Source organism: Panthera onca, chromosome D4 (assembly GCF_046562875.1).
Source record: "Panthera onca isolate mPanOnc1 chromosome D4, mPanOnc1 haplotype 2, whole genome shotgun sequence".
NCBI lineage: Eukaryota > Metazoa > Chordata > Mammalia > Carnivora > Felidae > Panthera > Panthera onca.
In genome coordinates, this window is record NC_138351.1 from 70,237,715 (window position 1) to 70,255,085 (window position 17,371).

The 17,371-nt window shown below is 42.3% G+C and overlaps 1 pseudogene; it reads left to right on the top strand.

The window, feature by feature from the left end:
• The first annotated feature begins 1,227 nt into the window (after window positions 1-1,227).
• The window catches only part of LOC132663344 (keratin, type II cytoskeletal 8 pseudogene), a 39,654-nt pseudogene continuing 23,510 nt past the window's right edge, over window positions 1,228-17,371 (top strand).

The following is a 17,371-nucleotide window of genomic DNA, read 5'->3' on the forward strand; positions in this document are numbered from 1 at the left end:
TCCCTCGACAAACCACATGCAAAACTATCCCCATCTTAGGCTCTGCTTCAAGGAAACTGACCCGAGACAGTCTTAGGAATGAGTGGCAATGTGTTTTAACTGAGAAAAAAAGGAAAGGACGTTTCAGGAAGATGGAGTGTCTTCAATAAAAAATTATAAAGCCCCTGATTTGTGTCAGGCACAGCAGTATGGCTGAGAGAAGGATAATACACAATCGAAAACGCTCCCAGCTTCAAGGGGGAAGAAGGGTTCACAGAGTTCTGTCAGAATAGAGGAATTTTGTGAGGAAAGAGGTACTCAGGATTGCACTTGAGAAAGACACCCCTTGTCCTAGCAGGTCCGTGGGAGATGAGTCAGATTGGAAGAGGGAGGGATTAGAGGGAGGCAGGAAGACTGGATATGAGATGGTGTTATCATCCAAATGACTTAATTAGAGTGAGGACACAGACTCGAAGAGAAAAGAGGATAACATTCAGGCAAAAACAAGTAACTAAAAACGTGAAACACTTATTAATATTTTTCAAACTTGAATGTAATCTGTTCCTGATGACTTTCCCTCTCTCCAATGAGTGTTTATTCTAGGGCTCAGGGATGTAAACGATTGCAAATCCAGCTCATCTGGAAGCCCCTGGGTGCAGGGCTGGGTGCTGCTCCCTGTCCTCGAAGTATCCACAGTGTGGTGGACATGAGACCACAGGACAGCTGCCACCAAGCCAGCAATAGCCTTTTCCTTTTAATGTCAGTCCTCCCCAGGCCCCATTTGTAATACTTCTCATGTAATGGACTCTAATTCAATGGGTCATTGATAAATAATGTGATTTGGGCAAGACCAGAGAGTCCTGACAATGCAGTGTTTTTATAAAGGCTGCTGCAGTTTGAAAAGGGGTTCAAACATCCCAAAGACCTGGAATCAAATCCTAGTGCTGCCTCTTGCTGGCTTCTTGCTGTAGGCAAATACTTTAACCTCTTTGGGCTTCATTTTCTCATCTGAAAGTTGAGGACTATAAAAATGTATCTTTAGAAGTATTTGAGAGAATTCAATAGGACAAGAGAAATAATGTGCTTAGGACAATGCCCAGCTCAAAGTAGATGCTCAACAAGTGTTAGTAATTTTATTACTATTTTTTCAGTCCTGCTTTAGTCATTTCCACATGTGGACCAAGGGGAGATGTTGATCTCCAGCCAGCTTCCTCATCTGACCTTTCATCTCCTGATTTGCCAATCACTATGTCACTTGAAGAGCTACTGTCGAAAACAGATGCCATCATGTGCCATGAGAGCTGGTATGTGGTTTCAGGACAATTATTGGCTCAGGAGGCTCAAGTGGCATCTGAAAAATGCATAAGAAATATGTATCCTGGCGCAACACTCTGAGAAGCAAACCTTTGTTCTCTCCGTCACTTTACTCTCAAAGCAAGAGGTGACATCTGTCCATCCTCCACATGCCTGGGATGCCAGAAAGCCGCAGCCAATGGGTGGTGCCCCACGATGGAAGGGCCCAGTGTCTCAGCTGTACCCAGAGGCCAAGAACTTGGGAGAATGGGGCAATCACCTACCCAATCACCCTGAAAGACCTCCTCCAGGCCTGCTGCAAGGAAAGACAGAAACTGAGGAGGCCATTACTGCATCCCCCTACTCCAATCAGGATTCTAAGATATGAAGCCTCAATATCTCTGCTAGTTTAGCTCAAGAAAGTGGGCATATGAAAGCTCAGGGCCATGGGCCATTGTCCTAAATTCCAGAAGGTCCTAAGGATTGCATTCATTGCCATTAATAGAACAGGTCACACCATGAAGTAATGGGCTGCCCATTGAAGAAAGAATGCAAATACTTTCTGGGATATTACTAAGAATATATGCAATCCCTATCAAAACTCCAATGGCATTTTTCAGAAAGAGAAAAAATAATCCTAAAACTTGTATGGAACCACAAAAGACCCTGAATAGCCAAAGTAATCTTGAAAAAGAACAAAACTGGAGGCATCATTCTCCCTGATTTCAAGTTATATTATAAAGCTATAGTAATTAGAACAGTAATAGAAACACGACACATAGACACATAAATTAATGGAACAGAATAGAGTCCAGAAATAAATCCATGCATATATGCTCAATTAATTTATGACAGAGGAGCCAAGGACATACAATGGGAAAAGGATAGTCTCTTCAATAAATGGTGTTGGGAAAACTGAAGAGCCACATTTAAAAAAATGAAACTCGATCACTAGCTTACACCATACACAAAAATTAACTCAAAATGGGGGTACCTGAGTGGCTCAGTCGGTTGAGCATCCAACTTCAGCTCAGGTCATGATCTCGCACTTCACGGGTTCAAGTCCCGCGTTGGGTTCTGTGCTGACAACTTGGAGCCTGGAGCCTGCTTCGGATTCTGTGTGTGTGTCTCTCTCTCCGCCCCTCCCCTGATCACACTCCATCTCTTTCTCTCTCAAAAATGAATAAACGTTGAAAAAAAATTTTTTAATTAACTCAAAATGGATTAAAGACAGGAAACCATAAAACTCCTAGAAGAACACATGGGTGGTAAGCTCCTTGACATCTGCCTTGGTGATAATTTTTTGAACCTGAAACCAAAAGCAAAAATAAACAGGTGGGACTACATCAAACTAAAAAGCTTCTCCACAGCAAAAGAAACCATCAACAAAATGAAAAGGCAACTTACTTAATGGAAGAAAATGTCTGCAAATCATATATACATGAAAAGGGGCTAATATATAAAATATATAAAGAACCCATACAACTCAATAGCAAAATAACAAACAACCCAATTTAAAAATGTGCAGAAGATCTGAACAGACATTTTTCCAAAGAAGACATACAGATGGCCAACAGTACATAAAAAGACATGCAACACCATTAATTATCAGGGAAATACAAATCAAAACCAAAAGGAGGTATCATCTCACACCTGTTAGGATGACTATTCTCAAAAAGACAAGAAATGACAAGTGCTGGTGAGGATGTTGAAAAAGGGAAATGTGGTATACTTTTGGTGGAAATGTAAATTGGTGCAGCTACCGTGGAAAGGAATATGGAGGTTCCTTAAAAAATTAAAAACAGAACTACCATATGATCTAGCAATTCCACCTCTGGGTATTTATCCGAAGAAAATGAAAACACTAACTCAAAAAAATACCACCATGTTCATTGCATTATGTACAATATCCAAGATATGGAGACAACCTAAGTGTCTATCTGTAAATGAATGCGTAAAGAAGATGCAGTGTATGTGTATATATAGAATATTACTTGGCATAAAAAAGAATGAGATCTTGCCATTTGTGACAACACGGATGGACCCAGAGGCTATTATGCTAAGTGAAATAAGTCAGACAAAGAAAGACAAACACCATATGATTTCACTATATATGTGATCTAAAAAACAAAACAAATTAATAAACAAACTAAAAGAGCAGAAACAGGCCTACAAATACAGAGAACAACCTGATGGTTGCAAGGGGGAGGGCTGGATGGGTAAAACTGGTAAGGGGAGTGGCAGGTATAGGTTTTCAGTTATGGGATGAAGAAGTCACAGGGATGAAAGGTACAGCATAGGGAATGTCGTCAATGGTTTGGATAATAGTGCTGTATGGTGACAGCTACATTTGTGGTGAGCGTAGAATAAGGTATAGAATTGTCAAATCACTATGTTGTACACCTGAAACTAATGTAACATTGTGTGTCAGGGAAAAGAAAAGGGAGGGAAAGGCCACATTATGAAGTAGTGAATTACCCATTGAGGGGGTACTCAGTACTTCCTGAAATATCATTGAGAAAAGGATCACATTCTGAGAAAGAATCTCTTTCTTCTCAGCGCACCTGGGTGGCTCAGTCAGTTAAGCGGCTGACTCTTGATTTCGGCTCAGGTCACGATCTCACATGTGTGAATTCAAGCCCCGTGTCAGGCTCCACACTACCAATGTGGATTATCTCTTTCTCTCTCTCTCTTTCTCTCTCTCTCTCTCTCTCTGTCCCTCCCCTGCTCATGTGTGCATTCTCTGTCTCAAAATAAATAAATAAAAACTTTTAAAAAAAGAATCTCTTTCTTCTCAAAGAGCTGATGTTTTCTAGCTCCCTAAAGTGTGTGTGGTAAGTCACAAAAGGAATTCTAGAATCACAGTAAGGTGAAGGCTAAATCCTGTATTTCACTGACTACTGTAATTCCAGCCAAATTTTCTTCAATACCCCAGGGCAGGCTAGTTTGAGGCAAACATTTTGATGCAGGGTGGATCGGTGGGAGGAAAAACTCACATTTAGAGAGCAAGCTCACATTCCCAAATGTTTGCTTGTACCTAGGCAAGAGCACCAAAATGGGTACAAGGTGGTGTCACAGGGCAGAAAGAGTATGAGCTGAGACTCAGGGGCCTTTTCCTAGTCTCAGCTCTTACATCAGCACTGGGTAAACTTTGCCTGTTCTAGCCCTTTTTGGACTTAGTTTCTTTCACCATAAAATAAGGCAATTGGACTACATTATTTTTTCCCAAACGTTCTTCATGTGAGCCCGTCATCACTGTTTTCCATATCAACATATGCCACATAGTAATTTTTGTGATATCTACATCATCTGCATTATTTATGTATTTGGCTAAAATTGCCTCACTTCCTTACTTTTGTCTTCCTTGAAATTGATTTTAAAAGAAAACTTGATAGAATTACTGTGAACGGAAACCACTATCACTTGCCAGAACAGAAGGCAGCCATAAAAATAAATACAATGAAAAGAGAACAATGCTTTTAATTATCTCTGTGAAGTGTTGTCTGTTGAGGTCTGGCTGCCTGAGATCTCCCATCTCTGAAGCAGGGAGATTCATAAATTGTAAAGAGGTGTTAAGGACATCCCAGCACCCACTTGAGACTTTCCCTCGACTAATCAAAAAAGATGGAAAGAAACGTAAATGAGAATAAGTTCTCCCTTCAGGACTTGATATTAATGTCCTGTCTTTACCACCTAAATGATCTCAATATTCCTGTGGTTTAGGAAACAATTGATAATTTCTAAGGTCTTCTCCCACACTGATATTTCATTAAAGCCCTACTGTAGAGCAAGGATGATCATAATTAGTGGAAAATTTGAGTTACACACTATTCTGAGAGAAATTACTTTCAACATCCAAACAAACACTGTCAGAACACTTTCCAATTAGAAGGACCTTGATTGTATATCAATTAGCAGATAGAAACCATTCATAATTTGCCTGGTCATCATTATTTTCAAATAAACACTTAAATGATTTGGCAATACCTAAAAAGTAATTCAGCCCCTTAAGTAATTTAAACACTACTCCCCCCAAAATCTTGTTTATACTATCAATGTGCTTAATGAAGCATTTTGTCAGGCAGTATGCAAAGATAAATTTAACCAGAGCCTATGTCATCAAATTAACACAACTTCCAAATTAGTAAAGTTCAGATGAATCCTGACATCAGGGAGATTGTTACAAAAACAAAACACCAATGGATGTTTTGGCTGTATTTTCATTAGGATGAATTCATTAAATAGATTCACAGTGCAAAAGTTTCATTATAGGACTCTCCGAGGCACTTACCTCCTTGAAACTTTTTTAATGTGACAATACGAGTCTTATTTGGAGACATATAAAATAAGAGAGGGCAAAGTGCCTCAAATGTCTCTGAATAGTCTTAGAATAATCGATTTGTTTAGCCTCTGGACTTAGATTATTCACTAACCTCAGTTCTTTTCTTTCCTAAAAGCATTTGCCTTTTTGCTTTTGCTAATTCGTTATGTGATCTTGGGCAAGTTCCTTTCCTTTTCTGGAATTAATTTCCAATATTTAAGGAAAAAGGGAGGGGGATATTGGACTAGAGCAGAAGTCAGCAAACTTTTCCTGTAAATGGCCAGATAGTAAATATTTTCAGCTTTCTACACCATATGGTCTCTGTTGCAACTACTCACTCAGCCTTTGTAGCAAGAAAGCAGCCACAGGCAATATGTAAACAAATGAGTGTGGCTGTGTCCCAATATAACTTTATTTACAAAAACAGGTGCTGGACCGGATTTGCCTCACTGGCCTATAGTTTGCCTTTCCTAGACTAGAGGACCTCTAACTTCTAGCCCTGATACTGCCTTTCTCTTAAAGGGAAGGAAGTTGCCCAAGGTCTTTCATTTGACAGAGCCAGGATTAAAACCAAGGTCTCCGAATTTTCAGTTGAAGGATTATTCCTTCATAGCAGACTATCTACCCAACCAAGAAACCTATAGCTAGAAGTCAAAGTATCATGTGCCTTTATGGAGAATGCAAGAATTTACCATTTCAGGCATAATTAGTTTAAAATTACTTTAGCAGGAAGTCATTAGGTTCCACAATTAAGGTGGCATTAACTTTTCCCCAGTCCCCAAAAATTGACCAGATTGGAAGAGAAAACTTCAAGAAGGATGTTGAGGGAACAGATTTCAACATTCATCGAAGTCCCACAGTGAAAACGAAACTATTTCCTCTTCACCCAACACTTGAATAGTATTATATGGTTTATAACAAAGCACTTCCCTATATGTTATTTGATTTCATGTTCACAGTATCTCTGTGAGATGGGACTCATTGCTCAAAAGAAACTGAATCACTGCACTATGGTCACTTAGTAAGTGACAGCAGAGTCCAGAAACAATGGTCTATGCCATAGCCACCGTTCATTCATTCATTCATTTAAACAACAAATATTTACCAGGCAATCGATAAGGCAGGAGATAGGCTGTTAAAAGAAACAACATTCTCTTAGCCCTCATGGAGTTCACAGTCCAGTAGGGGTAAGAGACAACAAACAGAAAAAGAAACCATTAACTAAGTCATTACAAACAGTGACGGATGCTAAAAAGAAAAACATGGTGAGGTCACAATGGTGCTAAATAGTGGGATCATGATTAGAACTCAGGCTGGGTGATTGCAAAGCCATGCCTACCCTCTCAGTGTCATCCCAGTGGAATATCACAAATCCAGTTCTGCCCTACAGAGAAGGCCTCCCACCCTGCATTGGTCCCTCAGGAGCTGAGGGTCCTGTGGAAATCATAGCTCTGCTCAAAATGAATACAGCAGCCATCTAAGCTACTCAAGGAAGACTCTCAGTCCCAAAAGCTCCAGGCTCTATCTACCCGTCAGGGTCGCCATCTGTCCATCATAGTCTCCACCAGGAGCCCCCAGCCAGTCAGGTTAGCTAAGCACTTCCCAGCCCAGTGTTCCCTTTGTTATCTTCCCATTCTACAGACAAGGACTCTAAGGCTCAGAGAGCTGAAATGGCCAGCTTGGAGATGACACACATGGGAGGTGGTGTGGAGCCCTAATTCAAACACTAATTAGCCTGATTGAAAATCCACAATTTTGGCCTCTCATTAGGCTGCTTCTCCTTAAGAACAGAAAACATTTGGTGTAGGCATTTTAGAGACTTCAAATTTTAATGGATAGGATATGATAGGACAGGATAGGATAGGATAAGGGTAGGGGTCGGGGTCAAGGTCAGGGTCAGGGTCAGGGTCAGGTAGAGAAGAACAGAACAGAGTATTTTCCCTCAGATAACACAAAAATTAGGCAAATTGAGAAGCTGTAGTTTAATAAATTATACTATTTTTCCCCCTTTTCCACTTCACTTTCTAACCTTTCGTTCCATCCACCTATCCATAAAGGTGCTCTTGTGGACCTCCCTAGAGATGCTTAAAGACTTAACTGAATACCATTTCAGTCATTTGTAGACTCTCAAAAGAAATTCTATTAGAACCACTATTTATTGAATACCACTATAAGCTAGGCACTATGCAAGGTATTTTCCTAATATTGTCTCATTTAATCTTTGCGAAAACTCTACTAGGTGGGCAACATCAGTCCTATTGTAGACAAGGAAACTGAGGCCCAGAAAATTAGGTTCCCACAGACACAGAGAAAAGGCCAGAACCGGAATTAGACCCTGGACCTAACTCTACAGCTGTCAGGCTGCCTCTCAAGAAATGAAAGTGGATTACTTCACAGGGAGTGGCTGTAACCTGGTCCTTACCCAGGTGCCCCTCCGGAACAGCATCTGGTGATCCACCTGGGAAAGCTGTGCACCAGTGCCACTCAAAGTGTGCCCCACCCCCAACCACAAGCAGCATCACCTGGGGGCTGGGTAGAAATCACATTCTCAGGCCCCACCTAGGCCTACTGAATCAGAATATGTGGGGACAGGGCCCAGGACTTTGTGTTGGCAAGCGCTCCCGAGTGATTCGAGCACCCATCAAAAACTGAGAACTTTTGCCGTATATGGCATCTCTGTACCACCAGTGGCAACTAGCACTGTTAGCCAGCCACAGATTGAAAAGATTAGACATGGAAAAGGGATGCATCTCCCTCCAAGGATGCAAGTCCCTAGTGGAATGGGGAACTGAACCCAGAAAGCCTCACTCAAGGTTCTGTTCCCACACTTAGGAACCCATCCATCCTCTGCAGTGAGAAAGAAATGAGGCTGAAACAAACAGGCAAATTAGAATGTTGTATGGCGAAGCCAGTCCCGCCCTAGGAAACTTTGGGCCCTATTTTGCTTGCCCTCACTGCACCCTGAGCTCACCAGGGGAATTCTATGTCTGGTCAATTAGAGAATCTAAACCTCCCAACAAACCAGGGCTTGCTTTTCTCTCTGTGGTTCTTTATTGTTCGTTTGCGTGCTTTCTCACAGTAGATACTGGAAACAAAAGTACTCTTCTCAGTTTCCATCTTGGCAGTCCTTTGGCTTTTGAGTTTGTTGATTGCCTTGGGACTGATGCTACAAAGTATGGATTACAGATGCTTGAAGAATATTTATTAACTCCAAGGGAGGAAAAAAGTTGTGAAATAAAGTAGTTATTTCAATCCATTTTTACTGCTAATAATGTCTTGCCTCATTTTTCTTAAATCCACCTTAAATGTGTGGTCAAAAATTATCTGACTTCACTTCATTTTGGAAACATCTTAACGTTGGAAAGCAATGGCCCATAATCGCAGCACGTTAACATAATTATTTTCATTTTTGCCCATTCCATTTCAGGCCTTGTTTTCATATTCATATACAATTTTGCATGGTGGTAATTACACAGTAGAAGTGATATTTAAGTCTTGTTTTTCTCCTGGTTAAAGTTTCAGCATATGTGAGTTTATGTATTATCTTCATGAGGATCATTTTAAATTTCTGGACAATGGACTCATGAGTTGGCAGGCCACTTCAGCATGCCACAATGAGTCAGGAAGTATTTATTGCATTCCTACTGTGTGCCAGCTGTAATTCCAGGTCCCCAGGAATCTACCAGTGAACAAGATAAGGTCTCTGCTCTCAAGACCGCAGCAGCACACAACTCCAGGGGATGTCACTTATACCCCTGTGTATTTGAGTGACATCCCCAAAGTGCAGTGCACAGCCTGTATGGGTCACAGTGGGGAGCTGCTTCCTTGGGGCAGATTCCTTTATCCCTTTAGGGGGTAGGTGAATGGAACTAAGGGCCAGGAGCAGGCTTAGGAATATACATATCTTCACTGCTAGTTGCTATATATTACCAAACTGTTCTCCTAAGACACTGTGCTGATTTTCACTGCTGCTGGTAAACAAAAAATGTGTTGTTTTCAACAGAAACTCATCAGCATTGTCAACTTTTTGTTTTTCAAAAATTTACCAACTGAGTTAGTTCACAATCACCCCTGAAGAGAAACTATGAATTTAAATATTCATGCTCCCTGGTGATTATATTCTTACCTTCAGATGCTTACTTTAGTACCTAAGATGACCCTGTCAGATGATGAAGGCCTAAGTTAAAATGGGACATTGATACGTACGAACAGTCTTCCTAGAGTTAAAGGCAGAAGAAGGCTTTTTCACTGACTTTAAGTGTTCTCTGTGGGTTAACCCTTGTGTTGAACGTGAGAAGGAAGGCGAAAGCATGGACAGCCTCCTCTAACAATCCTGACCATCTCCTCCACTCTGAGACACAGCATACTTCTCCTCAGGAGCTGGCTCTCTCCTCCCCCATCACTGGCTCCTCCATGACCTTCTCCATGCCCTCAGGAGCCTCTACCCAGCCCAGACAGCTCCTCTTTGGCCAGGTCTTCCCTGACCCCTGTCTGGAAGACAGGGCTGGATGCTCCCCACACCTCCCTCCTTGCTGGGGAAGGCTTCAACTGAAGCTCTTTGCTCAAGGTATAGTCAACTTACCGTCTCAGCTGGGTCTTCTCCATCAGACCACGGAGGCTAGGACCTGTCCTTGGCCTCCAAGTGTCCCCAGAAGTGATATATACCTGGCTCACGATGGATGCTCAACAGATGTCTGCATGGCCCAATGAAGCAAAAGGGTCAGAAAGAGGATAAATATTCTGGCAGATTGAAAACAGAAGAAGCCATGGCTACCAGTTTGACACTATCCTTGGCAATCTGGCCCTTCAGGAATTCCCAGTGAACTCATGATTCTCACTTCCCTTCTTTCAGAAGCTCAGGGACATCAGCAATTAGTAGGTCTTGTTTATTTTCCCCCACATAAGCCCAATCACTCTTTTCTTTTTATGTCCAGTTATCCCTAACTCAGACTCTGTTGCTGCTCACTTAAGTTCTTCAAGTTCTCACATTATCCTGCCTCAGTTTTTTAACTCTACCTAATCCCCCAATTCAGGATAGAAAAGGATTTTTCACTGCCTTTGGGCTTCAAAATGAAATAAATAAAAATAGTCTCATATTCCATGGACACCTTATAGTAATCCCCCCTTCTCAATCCTCAAACCAACCCTGGGCAGTGGGTGGTTTTACAATCTCATTTCACAGGAAGGGAAGTGAGCCTCAAAGAGGTTAAGCTACCTGCCTGAACTCACTCAGCCAGTAAACAGCAGGCAGGATTTAAACCCCACACAGGCTCTGTTCCGAGTTGTGGGTTCTTTCCTCTATACTCCCACTGCAGTCAACCCCAAATGCCTCACATGTGTCAGAAAACTGAGCTCTTTTCCTGGGTTGGCCCCTTACTTCCATGAGAATACTCATAACCATTGCCTTCACATGGCATGTTGCCCTGCTTAGCAAATGGAAGTAAATGTTGATGTTGTCCCAACGTCACAGGACTATAAAAAGGAGAATCACGGGCCTCAAAGCCAAGCAGGGGAGCTAGAGTGTTTGATGTATTCTTGTGTTGCTCATCAGAACAGCTTGTTCCAAGGCATAACGTCTACTTTGAGAAAGCCCCAACATGGCTCCAAGGGTTAGGTTGCTACAACACCCATAAATCACAGTGACATTCAGATTTACAACATCTCTGCCTGCTCTTCATAACCAGAATTCACACACCCCAGGTGAGTTGGAGAGTTGTGCTTGTGAGCATGTCATCTAGACTTGAAAGTGGAAAAATGTCAGCATTGGAAGTATATTAGAAAATACTCAGCCCAATCCTCATGTTTTACCCGGGAAGAAACTAAAGCCTAAAGTCCTAACTCTACTCTGACCCTCAATCTCCTTTTCTGAGGGCAGCTTAGACTCACTCCTCCATGAAGGCTCTTCCTAAACCACTATCTCTGTGGTCAACAGGCTCCATTGAGGCTCAAACCCCGTTCTTTTGACTGGAAGTGCACTGCTAAAGCTCAAGGAGCACAGCCAGAGACAATAAACAAAAATGGAACTGAGACGCTTCTTCTAAAGGCAGGAAAGAGGAGCCACAGCACAGTTGGGGCCACAGGTGGGCATCTTTGATGGCATAAAAGATAATGGAGAAAGGCCAATTTCACTTCCCTTCCCATAAACAGTCCAAACTATCAGACCAAGACACAAGGTATTGGTCAAGGGTATTAAGTCTACGCAGAACAAAATGAAGGCTACACTTTGGATAGCCAGCTAACAAGGCTGGTCCCTCACATGGAAATGAGCAAAACACAAAAAGGATTCAACATTTTACTAGCTAGCACCACTATCTTAATGTAATGACAATAATTTGAATAGGAAAGGAACACAGGAGCAGGCATTCATCAACTCTTAAATAATAAACGTAAAGTTACAGAAGTTGAAATGCAGAAGTTGAATTACTACTGGCTTTGAATAGGAAGAGAGCCAAAAAAAAATTAATCATGGAGCTCACACGCCTCCTAGTGGCATTTCTAGGGATTACTGCCAGGGAAGGCTTCCTCTTCATCCACTTGGAGCCATCGGCCAGGATTCACTGTGACATGGTCACTGGATATCAGTTGAGAGCCTTCCACATTCCGGGCTCTGGGATATGTGCCTTCATATATCTAGTCTCACTGATGCTCACACCAGATGACGATCACTAGATTCATTTTATAGACAATGAAGAAGCTCAAAAAGTTTAAATCACTTGTCCAAAGTTACCAAGCTAGTAAGGATTCCAACTAAGATCTGGGGAATTCCCAGTACAGGACTCCTTCCTCAACATCACACTGAGTACAAAGTGTTGAGGACACAGAGATGAATAAGATCCAGCCCCTGCTGGGCTGTTTGATCTTACTGTGTTCCCATATTTTAACTAGGCAGGCCGGCTCGTATTAAATAATCAGACACAAAGTCCTAAGTGCAGTTCGCACAGAGGCAGGAACTGAGTGAGGGCAGTCAATGTGCTCAGGGAGCCCAGCCCTCCCCTACTCCAGGGCGTCCCAGATGAGAAACCAGGTGGAGCAGGGAGCTGGTGCATGAACTTCTCTGCTTATTAATGTTCATGGCTTGAAGAACAGCCTCCCTTCAGTCTGACATCTGGGTAAGAAACGAGGCCCTGGGCTGAGTAACTGTAAAAACAGACATCATTAACCAGCCTCAACCTTCAAACGCTCCAAGTCAAGGCAGAGTCAAAAGAGAGTTAACAAGGCTTCCAATTTGTCTTTTACAGGGTTTGACATGTCAAGTCAAGGAAGATAGGAACCCTGTGGGAACTTGGTGCAGAGAAAGTCAGGCTATTATTTCGGCTTGTTGATAAGAGTGACAGGTTAAGAAATGACCATGGCCAAAGAAGACCTGGGCATCTATTTTCGCAAGGTACCAGAGTGCCATTTTCTGCCTGGCAGTAGTAGCAAACCATCCCACAAGAGAGAAAAACAGTCACAGATTTCTTCAGGTGCTAGCTAGCCTTCCCTCACACATACATTACTTACACTGGGGATGGGGGAAGTTCTTCTTTTGTTGATGCTTATAAATACATTTTATAGAAATAACATCATACTTTGGACACTATTTTGCGAGTTTTTTTTTTTTTAACCTATGTTGCAAATAATTTCTCATATTACTTAAATATCCCTCTCCCTCATTTTCTGGTAATTGCCGAGAGTTCCAATTTGTAGATATAATTAATCTTAAAGTATATAATTATTTCTAAGTAGAAAAATAAATTCATGTGGCTTCAAATTTTTATTACAAAAATGTTTTGTAAAAATCCCTAAAGCTATTAAGTCTTTGCTACATTTTCATTCTCTACATTTAAATCTATGTGTGATTCTTTTTTCCAAATATTTAGCCATGTAAGATAGAGGTGTCAGATCTGGGTTCAAATCTCAACTCTGCAATGTACAAACTGGGGACTTCGGGCTGGGCAGTGACTGCACTTTAAAGCATCTGACTCATTCCCTTGTCTGTAATGAGTAATGATAGTGCATGCCTTCTGCAGCAAGACATAAATAAATAATGGATAATGCTCAATAAATGTTAGCTATTTGTACTTTTCCCTAATTAATTCAAAATACTACCTTTATCCCACTCCAGCTCTGTATACCTACTTGTGTTTTTTTCTGAGGTTTCTATTCTGTTCCATTTCTCTGATTACTTTTGCACCTGTATTATACTGTTTTAGTTACTTTATAATTGGTTTCAATAAAGCTGGGGTATGCCTCTCCTTGGTATTCTTCTTTTTCATATGTTTCTGAGCTTTTCTCACATTATTCTCCCAACGTATTTGAGAACCATTTTTGCCAAGTTCAAAAGGCAGCTTTTATTCTGTAATCACAATTAAAGTTATGGCCCTCTTTTTAACAGAAAATCCTCAAATCAAGTAATCAGAGACTATCTCATTTACTCCATTCTTTCATGCCTCTCTATAACATGTTATAGTTTTTTCACACAAGCCCTGCATATTTCTCAGATTTATTCCTTTTTTAAAACCTTTTTCTATTGCTATTGTGTTTGGGACCTGGACCTTCATGCCATTATATTTTCTAGCTCTTTTTGCTGGTGTTCATCCATTCATATATGCACTCAAAAATATCCATGAAACTCTTACTAAGAGCCAGGCACTGGATGAAGGGCTTAGGATACATTTGTGAATTAAACACTCACACTCTCTCTCTCTCTCTCCCTCCCTCTCTCATACACACACACACACACACACACACACACACACACACACCTGCCTTGTGAAGCTTATATTCTAGTGTCAGGGAGACAGAAAATAAAAACAAACATGATCAACGTGGGTAATATATTTTAGGACATTAAGTACTATAAGGGGGAGAAAAGGCAGAGTAAGAGGAATCAGTTGTTTTGGGTAGAGCACAATTCTAACTTGGGTGGTTACAGTAAGCTTCATTGATGTGTCTGTGAGAGAAGATGCAAAGCAAGTGAGGTAGAGCTACCCAGGGCAGTGTTCTAAACAGAAGTTGCGGTTGGTTCCGGAAGATGGCGGCGTAGGAGGACTCGGGGCTCACAGCGCGTCCTGCCGATCACTTAGATTCCACCTACACCTGCCTAAAGAACCCAGAAAACCGCCAGAGGATTAGCAGAAGGGAGTCTCCGGAGTCAAGCGCAGACCAGAGGCCCACGGAAGAGGGTAGGAAGGGCGGCGAGGCGGTGCGCGCTCCACGGACTGGCGGGAGGGAGCCGGGGCGGAGGGGCGGCTCGCCGGCCAAGCAGAGCCCCCGAGTCTGGCTGGCAAAAGCGGAGGGGCCGGACGGACTGTGTTCCGACAGCAAGCGCGACTTAGCGTCTGGGAGGTCATAAGTTAACAGCTCTGCTCGGAAAGCGGGAAGGCTGGAGGACAAAGGGAGGGAGAGCTGCTGAGCCCCCGGACGGCAGAGCTCAGCTTGGCGGGGAACAAAGGCGCCAGCGTCATCTCCCCCGCCCATCCCCCAGCCAAAATCCCAAAGGGAACCAGTTCCTGCCAGGGAACTTGCTCGCTCCGCGCAAACACCCAACTCTGTGCTTCTGCGGAGCCAAACCTCCGGCAGCGGATCTGACTCCCTCCCGCTGCCACAGGGCTCCTCCTGAAGTGGATCACCTAAGGAGAAGCGAGCTAAGCCTGCCCCTCCACCCCCCGTGCACCTTGCCTACCCACCCCAGCTAATACGCCAGATCCCCAGCAACACAAGCCTGGCAGTGTGCAAGTAGCCCAGACGGGACACGCCACCCCACAGTGAATCCCGCCCCTAGGAGAGGGGAAGAGAAGGCACACACCAGTCTGACTGTGGCCCCAGCAGTGGGCTGGGGGCAGACATCGGGTCGGACTGCGGCCCCGCCCACTAACTCCAGTTATACACCACAGCACAGGGGAAGTGCCCTGCAGGTCCTCACCACGCAAGGGACTCTCCAAAATGACCAAACGGAAGAATTCCCCTCAGAAGAATCTCCAGGAAATAACAACAGCTAATGAACTGATCAAAAAGGATTTAAATAATATAACAGAAAGTGAATTTAGAATAATGGTCATAAAATTAATCGCTGGGCTTGAAAACAGTATACAGGACAGCAGAGAATCTCTTGCCACAAAGATCGAGGGACTAAGGAACAGTCACGAGGAGTTGAAAAACGCTTTAAACGAAATGCAAAACAAAATGGAAACCACGATGGCTCGGCTTGAAGAGGCAGAGGAGAGAATAGGTGAACTAGAAGATAAAGTTATGGAGAAAGAGGAAGCTGAAAGAAAGAGAGATAAAAAAATCCAGGAGTATGAGGGGAAAATTAGAGAACTAAGTGATACACTAAAAAAAAATAATATACGCATAATTGGTATCCCAGAGGAGGAAGAGAGAGGGAAAGGTGCTGAAGGGGTACTTGAACAAATTATAGCTGAGAACTTCCCTGAACTGGGGAAGGAAAAAGGTGTTGAAATCCAAGAGGCACAGAGAACTCCCTTCAGACGTAACTTGAATCGATCTTCTGCACGACATATCATAGTGAAACTGGCAAAATACAAGGATAAAGAGAAAATTCTGAAAGCAGCAAGGGATAAACGTGCCCTCACATATAAAGGGAGACCTATAAGACTCGTGACTGATCTCTCCTTTGAAACTTGGCAGGCCAGAAAGGCTTGGCACGATATCTACAGTGTGCTAAACAGAAAAAATATGCAGCCGAGAATCCTTTATCCAGCAAGTCTGTCATTTAGAATAGAAGGAGAGATAAAGGTCTTCCCAAACAAACAAAAACTGAAGGAATTTGTCACCACGAAACCAGCCCTACAAGAGATCCTAAGGGGGATCCTGTGAGACAAAGTACCAGAGACATCACTACAAGCATAAAACATACAGACATCACAATGACTCTAAACCCATATCTTTCTATAATAACACTGAATGTAAATGGATTAAATGCGCCAACTAAAAGACATAGGGTATCAGAATGGATAAAAAAGCAAGACCCATCTATTTGCTGTCTACAAGAGACTCATTTTAGATCTGAGGACACCTTTAGATTGAGAGTGAGGGGATGGAGAACTATCTATCATGCTCCTGGAAGCCAAAAGAAAGCTGGAGTAGCCATACTTATATCAGACAAACTAGACTTTAAATTAAAGGCTGTAACAAGAGATGAAGAAGGGCATTATATAATAATCACAGGGTCTATCCACCAGGAAGAGCTAACTATTATAAATGTCTATGCGCCAAATACCCGAGCCCCCAGATATATAAAACAATTACTCATAAACATAAGCAACCTTATTGATAAGAATGTGGTCATTGCAGGGGACTTTAACACCCCACTTACAGAAATGGATAGATCATCTAGACACACAGTCAATAAAGAAACAAGGGCCCTGAATGATACATTGGATCAGATGGACTTGACAGATATATTTAGAACTCTGCATCCCAAAGCAACAGAATATACTTTCTTCTCGAGTGCACATGGAACATTCTCCAAGATAGATCATATACTGGGTCACAAAACAGCCCTTCATAAGTTTACAAGAATTGAAATTATACCATGCATACTTTCAGACCACAATGCTATGAAGCTTGAAATCAACCACAGGAAAAAGTCTGGAAAACCTCCAAAAGCATGGAGGTTAAAGAACACCCTACTAACGAATGAGTGGGTCAACCAGGCAATTAGAGAAGAAATTAAAATATACATGGAAACAAACGAAAATGAAAATACAACAATCCAAACGCTTTGGGATGCAGCGAAGGCAGTCCTGAGAGGAAAATACATTGCAATCCAGGCCT